At 44.0% G+C, this 13,793-nt stretch overlaps 1 protein-coding gene across 3 annotated transcripts in view; it reads left to right on the plus strand.

The window, feature by feature from the left end:
- PTPRE (protein tyrosine phosphatase receptor type E) overlaps window positions 1-13,793 on the plus strand; it is a 435,598-nt gene that overhangs the window by 153,828 nt on the left and 267,977 nt on the right. The window contains exon 1 of one of the 3 annotated variants that reach the window (XM_030202957.1): window positions 1,746-1,818. The exons of the other annotated variants lie outside the window; for them this stretch is intronic. The gene's annotated coding sequence lies outside the window, so the exon portion shown is untranslated. Of the gene's footprint in view, window positions 1-1,745; window positions 1,819-13,793 lie in introns of those variants that run through there. 3 annotated transcript variants of the gene reach the window in all.

Raw genomic sequence — 13,793 nt, forward strand, 5'->3', positions numbered from 1 at the left:
GGAGGTGAGAGGTAGAAAGCACAAGCAGGCAGCCTTTGCAGCTGTCTGCTTGTGCTTTCCCTCCTCTCCAACAGCTCCAGAACAGCTGTAACATTTGCTCATTAAATTACGACTGCTTTGGAGCTGTGCATTCCCGGAATACACATTAGAATACTAATGAACTCATTTTAATACATTTGCATGGGATTCTTGGTGGCTGCTAACAGCACAATTTAGAGTCACGAAAAACCCTTTTGTGCATTACTAGCTACATAATCACTTGCTTGGCTAAAACCAGTCTAAAGCAAGCATTAATAGCAGGGTAGGCTTTGTACATCTGGCCCTTAGTCATTCTAATGTCTGTTTCATTTTCTTAGTTGGAATATAAGAACATAAGCATTGCCATTCTGGGACAGACCAAAGGTCCATCAAGCCCAGTTTTCTGTTTCCTACAGTAGCCAATCCAGGTCACAAATACCTTTCAAGATCCCCAGAACAGTAAAACAGATTTTGTGCAGCTTATCCTAGAAATAAGCAGTGGATTTTCCCAAGTTCATCTTAATAATGGCTCATGAACTTTTCTTTTAGGAAATTATCCAACCCTTTTTTGAACCCTGTCAAACTAACTGCCATTACCACATTCTCTGGCAGCGAGTTCCAGAATTTAATTACACATTCTGCTGTGAAACCTAGGGCCCTGTTTACAAAGCCGCACTAGCGTTTTTAGCGTGCGCTAAAATTAGCGCATGCTAATGGTGTATATGCCCATAGAAATATTATGGGCATCTACATGGTTAGCACGTGCTAATTTTTAATGCACACTAAAAACGCTAGCATGCCTTTGTAAACAGGGCCCCTTCTGTAATTCCCTTCCATTGTAAAGTTAGCAGTGTATGATCACAGTTATCTAGTAATATCACATGAGCAGTCCTTGTACATAATGTGTAATCTGAAATGATTGAGGCTGCATCATTGCTGAAATATAGGTACAAATCAAGGTAGGGTATACACAAAAAGTAGCACATATGAGTTTATCTTGTTGGGCAGACTGGATGGACCGTGCAGGTCTTTTTCTGCCGTCATCTACTATGTTACTATGTAGTGACTAAACCATGTAGTTGCTATGTACGGTGACAGAACTATGTAGCTTGCTGTTTGTTGCGATGTGTATCACTGCCAGTGATGAAAAAGGCAACACCCTGTGTTTAAACTGTAAAATCCATTCTTTCAAATGCATTGATAGTGACATCTAATGGTTAGATATATTATCACACTTGGTTTCATTTAATTACTGTTTCCACCTTTAGCAGGCAAGTTGACATCACTGTGTTGTTTCATGCTGTTCTACTTACACTTTTTTTCTAAGGATATAAAGTACTGTAGATTTCTTTACTATAGAGCTAACTTGCTCATGATCACTTCTTCCGGCACATCCTGTATGATATGTGCATAAAAGGAATTCATGACGCTTTTGTGAGGAAATGGTCATACACTCTAGTTTTGAAATCTCTGCTGGGTTTTACCCTGAACTTTGGTAAAAATTAAGGAAGTCCTTTGACAGTCAACTACTGTAATTCCCATAAAGAAACAGGAAACACTTTTTTGCTGTAGGAGCTTAGCAGCAGATGAATTACAGGAGGCTCATTCACTAAACAGGGCAGCCTCTGAGCAATAATAGAAGCTTATTTAACCAAGACAGGTTCATAGAAAATGCAGCAGATGAAAATAAAACAAATCAGACTGTGTTAGAGTTATAAACTGTAATCAGAAAAGTAGAAAACTTGAAAAATTGGAAGGCTTTTGAAGATCAAAAGTTTGGATGTAAGAGCATTTCAGAAGGTATTTTCTTTGTTATACTTTGGCAGTTTTGTGCAATAAGACGCATACTTTTTATTATGATCACTCTTTCGCTTAGGCTGTAATACTCAGTCTTTTCAGGTGTTATTCTGACACCTGCAGCGGATTCTGATAAGGGGCAAGAAACCTGCTCCCAGATTTGTTTGCATTCCTGATAGAGGACATAATGAAATAGGTGCTTTCAAAACTTTTAGACAGTTTTTGCCTTTATTGTATTTATTTATTTATTTATTTATTTATTTATTTATTTATTTATTTATTTATTTATCGCATTTGTATCCCACATTTCCCCACCTCTTTGCAGGCTCAATGTGGCTTAGAATACATCATGAGTGGTGGTAATATATTAGAAAGTAGACATATAGAGGCATATTTTCAAAGCACTTAGGGAGGCTAAGTTCCATAGGTTTCTATGGAACTTTGGGAGGCTAAGTGCTTTGAAAATATGCCTCATAGTGTTATAGAAGGATCTTGGGCAACATGATAATGAAAAAAAACATACTAGTAGTATAACAAGAAGGATTTGGGCAACATGATAATGATAAAACGTGATAGTAGTGTAGCAAGCCGATATTGTAAGACAGTTCTGTATGTATGTGGAGGAGCTGTGTATATTCACGTTGGTTGGTCTTTGTGGTATGCCTTGTTAAAGAGATGGGTCTTCAGTAGTTTGCGGAAGTTCGTTAGTTCGTAGATCATTTTTAAGTTGCGCGGCAGTGCGTTCCAAAATTGTGTGCTCAAGTAGGTAAAGTTTGTCGCGTGCATTAATTTGTATTTTAGACCTTTGCAGTTGGGGAAGTGCAGATCAAGGAATGTGCGGGATGATTTTTTGGCAGAAACCAAAAGAAAATTATGATGAATTCTGGAAATGATAATTTGATCTTGTATCCAATGAAACCTTTTTTTAAAATGTATCTGTTTCAAGGGAGGGGTGGTGTGCTGAAAGAGAGAGCCTACAGATTGGATCTTAAGGCAGACGCATTCTTCATTAATGCTGTCATGTACCAAATATGAGGACCCTGTAACTAGCTCATTTTCCAGTAACTTCATAACAGTATCATCTTTACCTTTTCTGAACATTTTTTAACGTGTTACTGATGCTGTCTTACTGTGAATTGTTCCAGCATTATTCCAGTTCTGAACGCTGTTGATTTTGCGTGTTATTGGTTTGGTTTTTTTTGTTTTTTTAGAACTGTGCTCTCAGCTAAAATAACATTTCGGAATCAGCTGGGAGTTGTTTCTGGCAGAATGATGGGGGCAAGTTAGCTTAAACAGGATGTTGAGCATAAATATAGATGGTTATCTCCCACTGGAATGGGTGAGCACTGTGTCCTATAACTATAATGTGAATTTCATCTGCTCTGATTGTTTTGTACTTTGTGGTGAGTGATGTGAAGGAGGCTTTCTTCTTGTGGCAATACCAGACAGTACCGTGCTTTGTGAAACGGTACCCCAAATGAAAGTGAATGTCCCAGATCTCCTAGTGTCCTTTTTATCCAGCGAAACAGATTCTTAGGTTTAAAAATGCCACCTGATCCCTGGGGATCACATAAAATGCTGCTACAGTCAGAATATTTTTCCCATTTAACTCTTTAGTGCAAGGCACACTGTGATGTTTGAAAGATAGTTTTACGGCTCAGATATACTCACAAAATGAAATGCTTTTAATTGAAATCTACTGTAGTGGTCATGGGTGCTAGATTATCATTTTAAAAGGACTGTGTGAAGCAATGGCATAGGCACGGGAGGGGGGGACCTTGGGAGTCTGTGTTCCCTCCCCCTCCACTTTGGGCTCGGGCTCCCTCCAGAACTGCAGCACCCTTTTACCTTCGATGGTGGGGATGCTGAAGCACCGCCAGCCAAATAAATATAGTGCATCCACTCCCTTCCTCCTCGTGCTGCCTCCTTCTTGCATATTCCCCCGGATTCTATATAGCCCACCTAGAGTTAACACGCGGTTATGCACATAAATTTAGGCATATTCTATAATTACGCACATAGATTAATTGTTTTAGCAAACTGTTAAACGTTGTTAACAGCTCTTAACAAGCACTAATTGGCAAAAATTAGAGTTTATGTGTGTCACAAAAGTCAGGAATAGTGAGCCCTTGGGCCACTGCCAGCGACCGGTAGCAGCAGGCGAACCACCCAAACAAGGATCGAGGCTGAAAACAGACAGGACTGATACAAGCAGGACTGGAATTGAAGTGGAAGACAGGCAGGACTGGAACAAGCCAGACTGGAACAAGCAGGACTGGAGCTGAAACTGAAAGCAAACAGGGCTGAAACAGCAGAAATAGAATGAGCAGGACTGGAGCTGAAGCTAAAGGCAGTCAGGGCTGGAACTTAAGGATTTGAATAAGCAGAACTTGCACTTAAGCTGAGGGCAGGCAGGGCTGGTACAGCAGGAATGGAACAAGCAGGACTGGAGCTGAAGCTGAAGGCAGGCAGGACTGGAACAGCAGGACTCAAACAAGCAGAACTGGAACTGAAGCTGAAGGCAGGCAGGGCTGGAACAAGCAGGACTGGAACAAACAGAACTGGAACTGAAGCTGAAGCTGAAGGTGGACAGGGCTGGAACTGAAGCTGAAGACAGACAGGGCAGGAACTGAAGCTGAGGACACAGGGCTTGAAACAAGCAGGGCTGGAACTGAAGCTGTAAGTCTTCAGCAAGACTTACAGAACTGGAACAATCAGGGTTGGGATTCAAGTTGAAGACTGGCAGGACAGGAACAAGCAGGGCCGGAACTGCAACAAACACACAGACGAAAACTCATCTGAAGACCTTTGTTGCAAAGTCAAAGCCTGAAAGTTCCCAGGTGCTTTATAAAGATACTAGTAAAAAAGGCCCGTTTCTGACACAAATGAAACGGGCGCTAGCAAGGTTTTCCTCGGAGTGTGTATGTTTGGGAGAGTGTATGTGAGAGTGAGTGTTTGAGAGTCAAAGTGAAAGTGTGAGTCCAATCCATGCTCCTCTGTCACCTGGCCCCTCAATTCATCCCTATCCAGCAATTCCGCTGTCTCCCTGAGGCCTGCCCTGCAATCCATATGCATCCATGGCCATCTGTCCCCTCCATTCATCCCTATCCAGCAATTCCCCTCTCCCTGAGTCCTGGCCTTCCAATCCATGCCCATCCATGCTCCTTTGTCACCTGGCCCCTCCATTTTTCCCTATCCAGCATTTCCCCTCTCTGCCTGAGGCCTGCCCTGCAATCCATATCCATCCATGGCCATCTGTGCCCTCCATTCATCCCTATCCAGCAATTCCCCTCTCCCTGAGTCCTGCCCTTCCAATCCATGCCCATCCATGCTCCTCCGTCACCTGGCCCCTCCATTCATCCCTATCCAGTAATTCCCCTCTCTGCCTGAGGCCTGCCCTGCAATCCATATGCATCCATGCCCATCTGTGCCCTCCATTCATCCCTATCCAGCAATTCCCCTCTCCCTGAGTCCTGCCCTTCCAATCCATGCCCATCCATGCTCATCTGTCACCTGGCCCCTCCATTTTCCCTATCCAGCATTTCCCCTCTCTGCCTGAGGCCTGCCCTGCAATCCATATGCATCCATGGCCATCTGTCCCCTCCATTCATCCCTATGCAGCAATTCCCCTCTCCCGGAGTCCTGGCCTTCCAATCCATGCCCATCCATGCTCCTTTGTCACCTGGCCCCTCCATTTTTCCCTATCCAGCATTTCCCCTCTCTGCCTGAGGCCTGCCCTGCAATCCATATCCATCCATGGCCATCTGTCCCCTCCATTCATCCGTATCCAGCAATTCCCCTCTCCCTGAGTCCTGGCCTTCCAATCCATGCTCCTCTTTCACCTGGCCCCTCCATTCATCCGTATCCAGCAATTCCCCTCTCTGCCTGAGGCCTGCCCTGCAATCCATATGCATCCATGCCCATCTGTGCCCTCCATTCATCCCTATCCAGCAATTCCCCTCTCCCTAAGTCCTGCCCTTCCAATCCATGCCCATCCATGCTCATCTGTCACCTGGCCCCTCCATTTTTCCCTATCCAGCATTTCCCCTCTCTGCCTGAGGCCTGCCCTGCAATCCATATCCATCCATGCCCATCTGTCCCCTCCATTGATCCCTATTCAGCAATTCCCGTCTCCCTGAGTCCTGGCCTTCCAATCCATGCCCATCCATGGCCATCTGTCACCTGGCCCCTCCATTTTTCCCTAACCAGCAATTGCCCTGTCTCCCTGAGGCCTGCCCTGCAATCCATATCCATCCATGCCCATCTGTCCCCTCTATTCATCCCTATCCAGCAATTTCCCTCTCTCCCTGAGTCCTGCCCTCCCAATCCATGGCCATCCATACTCCTCTGTCCCCTGCCCCCTCCATTCATCCCTTTCCAGCAATTGCCCTCTCTCCCTGAGCCCTGCCCTCCCAATCCATGGCCATCCATGCTCCTCTGTCCCCTGCCGCCTCCATTCATCCTTTTCCAGCAAGTCCCCTGTCTCCCTTCCATGACCCCCCCTTGCATCCATGCTCCCCTCTCTCTCCCATGTCCCAGCCTGGGCCGCCCTCTTCTTCCCCCCCCCCCCCCCCCTCGCATCCATGCTGTCGTTTCTCCCCTTGCCCTCCCGGTCCCATTGTTTTTCTTTTGTGGCCACCCTCTTCGCTCCCCCCAACATGGTTTTTATTTTTTTTTCTTGTTTTTAAATGTACCTCCGTGGTTCCGGCAGCGAAGCGTCAGGGAAGGAGGCGGTGCTCCCGACGTCTAGGTTTCCCTTCGCTGTGTTCCGCCTTCTTTTGACGTCATCCTTGACGTCAGAAGAAGGCGGAACACAGCGAAGGGAAGGCTAGACGTTGAGAGCGCCGCCTCCTTCCCTGACGCTTCGCTGCCGAGCGTTGCGATTGGTTGAGTGTCATTGCTCTGCCCTCGACGTCATCACGTTTGACGCGTGGGCGGGGCAGACACAATGCGATCTCACCCCCTTCACTTTGGCTAACAGAGGCTTCATTCGAACGTTGGAGGTGCGTTTTATATAGAGAGATTTACTGATGATGTCACAAGTAAGAATGAGACTTGGCAGCAGGAACTCCAGGGCGAGGCTTGGCTGCAAGAACACCAAAGCGATGCTTGGCTTCAGGAACACCAAAGCAAGGCTGGAATGCTGGAACATCAGAATAGAATGGGAATGATCTCTGGAACACGATTGGGAAACAGGGAAGAGGCAATCCACAGCAGCCACAGGGCCTGGTCACTGGAAGGAGAGGTGAGTGTAGACCTGGGGCACGGCCACAACCGTGACAATGTGTGTACATTTCTAAGCATATTCTGTAATGTACTGCGCCTAAATTCTAATGCGTGCAGGCAAAAAGGGGCCTGGGTAGGGGCATGGAAATGGGCGTTTCGTGGGCTTCCAAAATTTACGCATGTTGTTATAAAATATGGGCCAGTGCACGTAAATCTACGCACAGAGCGTTATTTAGAATACACTTAGGTATGATTGCCTACTGCACGTTAATTTTAGGCGGCATATATAGAATAGGGCCTATTGCTTGAGAAGTCTCTGTGTCAGCAGCTGAAGGAATGCTGCCAACCTCTGCAGGAAATAAGCAACGTGAGGTCCAGGAGAGTGGCAACGTTGTATTTATTTGGTGGCGGGGGGAGAGGAGGAGGGAGGAATGTGTTGACCCCCGGTGCCCCCAAAATTGGAGGACTGGCTATGCCCCTGGTGTGAAGGGTATTTTCCCCATTTCCAGTGAACACATGTTTGTTACAAGAATAATAGTGATAGGAAGAAAAGGAAAGATCAGAAAAGACAGATGTTTGAGTGTGTTTGTGTGTTTCCAGTTCCTTGTCTTTTGCAATGCATTTTTAGACTAGGGTAGCTACCAAATGACTGTGAGATTAGAGTGCATGGCTGTGTGTAATTAATTTGTCCTGAGCTCTTGCATCCAGTGTGAGATTCCGTATTTGCCTTGTCCTTATTGCCAGTTGTTGACATTTTTCATACCTACAGCTGGGACATTCAAACAGGATCTTACCTGTAGTAGCTCTTATTATTGCTATAATGTGGTTGAGGCATCTGGTGACTTTAGCCCTTCATTAGAGGTAGTTGAAAGAGAGTTGTATTGATATTCTATTTTCACATTTCAATCATCAACCCCCAGATTCTATATAGCGTGACCTAAGTTTTTATTTTTTTTTATTTTTTATTTATGAATTTTCATTTTACATTCATGCAATAACACAAACATATGGCAATTTTGAAATATAATATTCTTAACAAAGAAAGATAGGAAAAATTATTTCTAATTTTTGTCCACAATTTGGTTCAAGAACAAAGAAAATTTAAATTAGAATTAGTCAATAATAAAGAAATGGAAGGATCAAACGATAAGCACAGCCGATACATAGTTGGACAATCAGGTGTTCTTATTCTACTCTTTACTTGAAATAAATTCTGACAGTTTCCCCAGTTCAAAAAATATGTAATTCAAAGAATTTAAGGAAATAACACATCTAGAGGGAAACATCAAATAGAAGGTTCCACCTAAATTCAGGATTCTCGATTTTAATTGCAAAACTTCTTTCCTTCTTTTTTGTGTTTCCCTCGATAGATCTTAGCGTGACCTATGTTGCACACACAAAACCAGTCGTTTTCTAGATTTCTGCGTGCAACTTAATTAGTTAAAAAGCTATAGGCATACTTTATAGAATAAGCCTAGATGTATTTCGTTTCAGTGCTGATTTTTTTAGGCATGATATATAGAATCTAATCTCATATCATTCTTTTGTCTAGCCCACTAGACCACTGCCTAGGTTAGCAAAAATGTGGTGAAAGCAAAGCTTCCCACTGCCAACTCTGACTCTACCTGGATCTCCAGTCCAATTCCCTATGTCCTGCTGTGCCCACCCCCTGAATTCCCTTCCCCACTCTTCCATCCCCTCCGCTCTGAACTTCCAGTTTCCTTGCTACAGTGTCCCCCCCCCCCCCCCCCCCCCCCCCCCCGGCAGACTTCTGATCCTCTGCAAACATAATTGCTCTAACAGCCTAATCAACAGAAAGCAATGAGCATGAGGACTGAAGTTAGCCTGTGCTGACTGATCCCACTTCTCACATGGGGCACTGGGTCATTACATCACCTGTGAGCACAGGCCTGACCCAATTCTTTGATTCATTGCCCTCTGTTTGTAGTGCAGCTTAATCGCTGAGAGGTGTGTAGGGGGATGGGGGAGAGAGGGATCATAGATCTGCTGGTCAGGAGAGGAAAATTGTGGAGAGGGGTCTGGAAGACCACAGGGCTGGGGCTGAGCAGAGTGATTGTAAAATGAGTGCCTGGGAGGGGGGCAGGGTAATAGGAAGGAGATCATATTGGGTTTCCAGGCAGGGAATAGGATTCGGGTCCTTGTGTGGAGGGGTAGGGAGTAAAGTGGTAGCCACTGTATTAATATATCACCCTTTAATCCTTCTTTCTCCGCTCCCATCCTTTCACTTTATAGCCTCATTGTAATTTGGCCTATGATCTACTTGTATATTCAGGTAATACTATGCTTTGGGCTAACCTGTTCATTTTGTTTGTACATGATGAAAGGAGTGTAGGTCTCAAAACCTAATCAAGAAATGTGTTCATGTAACTCTAGTTCATGTTTAGCTGTGAGTTTTGGTCAACCTGACCACATTTTTTTATTTAGTATGTTACCCACCCACCTCAGCTCTCAATCCTGTCATAGGGCAAGGCGTATCGGGGATATTTATATTTATCTAGTTCCACAGGGCTCAGGAGTGTTTTGGCTTTAGGAGGGTAATTTTATAAACTGTGCATGTAAAATGCTGATTTGCATACACAAATGGGCTCTTATAAAATTAGGTCCCCTCCAAAGGTACACACAATGCAAGCTGGATAATATTTCTGCTAGGGCCACCTTCTTGGTTGTTTTTTCTAATGAGGTTGATAAGATTGCAGTCATGAAGTCTTATTTTGAAAATAAGATTAACTTGTTCTAACACCATTCAGATTTTTCCAGATGTATCTCATGCTACCCAGTCAACACAGAAGGCCTTCCTAGCTTTGAAGGCATGAGTGTTAACTAGTGCGTCCTTTTACCAAGCTGCGATAAAAGGACCCCTGCAGTGGTGTCTGCTCGTGGGTTTACTGCGCACTGAGGCCCCCTTTACTTCAGCAGGATTTTCTTAAAAACGGAAATAGCCATGCAGTAAGTTAAGCACTTGCTGTGTGGCCAATTCCTGGAGAAGCCCTTACTGCTTCCTATTTAGGAGGCAGTAAGGGCTCCCGTGTTAACCCAGCAGTAACTGGGCAGCAGGGGAGGGAGAGCACTTGCCGCCGTCCTCTGAGGTGGCGGCAAGGTTTCCCGCACTAACCCAGGAACTGCTGGAAATGCCGTGCGCTGGGGGTGGAATTACCGCAGGCGCCTGTGCTGGGCTGGCGGTAGTTCCAGATTGCCGAGCGTTAAGCCTGCATTGGGCTTACCGCCATTTAGTAAAAGTGTCCCTAAATGAGGTAAACTTGAGAATAGCAAATTGAAACCTAATAGGACTACTATGAATCAGTATCAAAAATATATACATTTAACAGCATGCATTATAACAGTCAAATAACATAGATGTGATGCTAATGCTTTTCTACAACACAGCTTACCATATAGCTGAAGGGCCAAGTGCAGATATATAGACAGGAACAAGATGGGTGGTACAGACTCAGTTGGGATAAATAGATGGGTGGCTAAATTCCAGGCAAGTTCTTTGTACAGTTGAACAGGATATAAGGAACTGGTCTAAGTTACTGTGTGTGTAGCAAGCTAGTCTAGGTACAGAATGAGTATATAGGCAGTCACCCTATGTATGAAATGCTTGTGAGAAGATCCAGGCTTTCACCTGCTTCCTGAAGTAGAGGTGGTCTCGAGTTAGACGTAGCCCTTCTGGGAGTAAATTCCAGAGCATGAAGGAAGCCCTTCCCTCATTATTCCCTCATTATTCAATACCTCTCTGTGAAATAGTAGTAATAAAAAGGCAAGTGCGTGTTTGTAATATACCATTGCAATCCATAAAACAAAAGGAGCAAGTTTCCACATGCCATCTTTTTCTTTTGATGTAGACACAGGACAAAAGATATTAAATGCTCCCAGGTCTCAACCTAATTAATGTTTTTTGTTTAAATTTTACTTATAAATAGTAAGTCTGATTGTTAAGCACCTGATTCTCATAACATGATGTCTGTTTTGGTGGCCCTTTACTAGGTGAAAACAACTCTGCACGAATACAAGCAGTCCCTATAACCAGCCCCTCCAAATGACACAATGATTTACAATTTAGAACTAATTATTCAATACATCCCCTGTGTACATCTGCATACTTCAAAGCCAGCATATTTGAAAATATAAGCAAGATCAAATAAAAATGTTACCAACAATAAAGGACGACAATATGGATACAGCAGCCCATAGTTTTGCTTGCTTTGTTTTGGGTGAATGGGGATGACTGACAGCTGCGTGGAGGAGAGAGAAAGGGAGACCAACCTAATTTGCTTCAGCTTTTTGACGTCTCCTGTTTCGGCTCCCTGCACCACTGCCCTTTTTCAATTTTCTGTGTCTCCAGCAGAGTCAGTGAGGTAAAACACTCTGTCTTTGCCAGCCATGGAAGCTGTCCCTCTGTTACATAAGTGCATAAGTATTGCCATACTGGGACAGACTGAAGGTCCATCAAGCCCAGCATCCTGTTTCCAACAGTGGCCAATCCAAGTCACAAGTACCTGGCAAGATCCCAAAACAGTACAATACATTTTATGCTGCTTATTCTACAAATACAAAAACTGCTAACAGAGTGTGTTCAACGAATCAGCTATATAGTATTACATGAGGTAGAGTCTCATATGCACTGACACGGCTGTTTTCATTTCACTCTGAGGTGAATCACTTGCTCGTATTCTACAAATAAGCAGTGGATTTTTCCCCAAGTCCATTTTGATAACGGTCTATGGACTTTTCCTTTAGGAAGCCATCCAAACCTAGGTGTCACAGGAAATTATAGCAGAGGGAAAGCTTCCAGGCTGCCGAAGTCAGTGTGTTTATGTCACTGATGCTGTCAGAGGCCCAGAAAATTGAAGGACAGTGGTGCAGGGAGTGGGACAGCTGTGCAGGGAGAGGGAGGGCAGTCAATAGTTTCTAAAACACAGGCACTTGACTGGCCATCAGGATTGGGGGGCCTGAGACTGGAATGGGGGGCTTGGACCCCCTAGGCCCCCCATAGCTACCCCACTGTTGTGAGGTAGATTTATTGATGTACCTTCACTGTATTCTGTATAGTACTTGCTTGTCATGTCTGTGTGACCTTCATGGGGCAGATTTTTTTCTACTGATTTTATCAAGTTCACAAGTATTATCCAATGACGATGGATTTCCGAGACTGCCTATATCCCTCTTTCATAACATAACATAGCATAACATACTGGGTCAGACCAATGGTCCATCTAGCCCAGTATCCTGTTTCCAACAGTGGCCAAGCCAGGTCACAAGTACCTAGCAGAAACCCAATTCGTGGCAACATTCCATGCCACCAATCCCAGGGCAAGCAGTTGCTTCCCCTTGTCTGTCTCAATAGCAGACATTGGACTTTTCCTCCAGGTACTTGTCCAAACCATTTTAAAACCGAGATACGCTAACTGCTGTTACTACATCCTCCAGCAAAGAGTTCCAGAGCTTGAGTTCATTCCTTGAGTGAAAAAGATTTCCTCCATTGGTTCTAAAAGTATTTCCTTGTAACTTCCTTGAGTGTCCCCTGGTCTTTGTACTTTTGGAACGAGTAAAAATTCGATTTACTTCTACTCATTCTACACCACTCAGGATTTTGTAGCCCTCAAGCATATCTCTCTTCCGCCGTCTCTTTTCCAAGTTGAAGAGCACAACCTCGTTAGCCTTTTCTAATATTAGAGGAGTGGAGGAGTAGCCTAGTGGTTAGCTCAGCAGACTTTGGTCCTGGGGAACTAGGTTCAATTCCCACTGTAGCTCCTTGTAACTCTAGGCAAGTCATTTAACCCTCCATTGCCACAGATACAAATAAGTACCTATATGAATATGTAAACCACGTTGAATGTAGTTGCAAAAACACCCACAGAAAGGCAGTATATCAAGTCCCATCACTTTGGTCACTCTTCTTTGAACCTTTTCTAATTCCACTTTGAGATATGGCGACTAGAACTGAACTCAAGGTGAGGTCGCAACATGGAGCGATACAGAGGCATTATATAGTATTTTCTATCTTATTCACCATCCTTTTCCTAATAACTCCTAGCATCCTGTTTGCTTTTTTGGCTGCCGCTGCACATTGAGTAGAAGATTTCAACGTATTATGTACAGTGACACCTAGATCTTTTTCTTGGTTGCTAAACTCCAAGGTAAACCTTAGCATCAGTTAGCTATGATTCAGATTATTCTTTCCAGTGTGCATTTGCCCACATTAAATTTTATCTGCCATTTGGTTGCCCAGTCTTCCAGTTTCCTAAGGTCTTCGTGCAATATTTCACAGTCCGCATGTGTTTTAACAATCTTGAATAATTTTCTGTCATCTGCAAATGTAATCACCTCACTCGGTCAGATTTCATTATCATTTATAAATATGTTAAATAGCACCGGTCACAGTACTGATCCCTGTGGCACTCCACTATTCACCCTCCTCCACTGAGAGAAATTACCTTTTAACCCTACCCTTTGTTTTCTGTCCAATATTCAATTCCTAATCCACGCCAGAACATTGCCTCCTATCCCATGACTCTTTAATTTTCTCAGGAGTCTCTCATGAGGAACTTTGTCAAAAGCTTTCTGAAAATCTAGATACACTGCATCAACCAGCTAACCTTTATCTGCAAGTTTATTCACGCCTTCAAAGAAATGAAATAAATTGGTAAGGCAAGACTTTCGTCAGCTGAACCCATTCTAACTCTGTCCCATTAAATCATGTTTGTGTATGTTTTATTCTTTATAATAGT

This window comes from Microcaecilia unicolor, chromosome 5 (assembly GCF_901765095.1).
Source record: "Microcaecilia unicolor chromosome 5, aMicUni1.1, whole genome shotgun sequence".
NCBI classification, from domain to species: domain Eukaryota; kingdom Metazoa; phylum Chordata; class Amphibia; order Gymnophiona; family Siphonopidae; genus Microcaecilia; species Microcaecilia unicolor.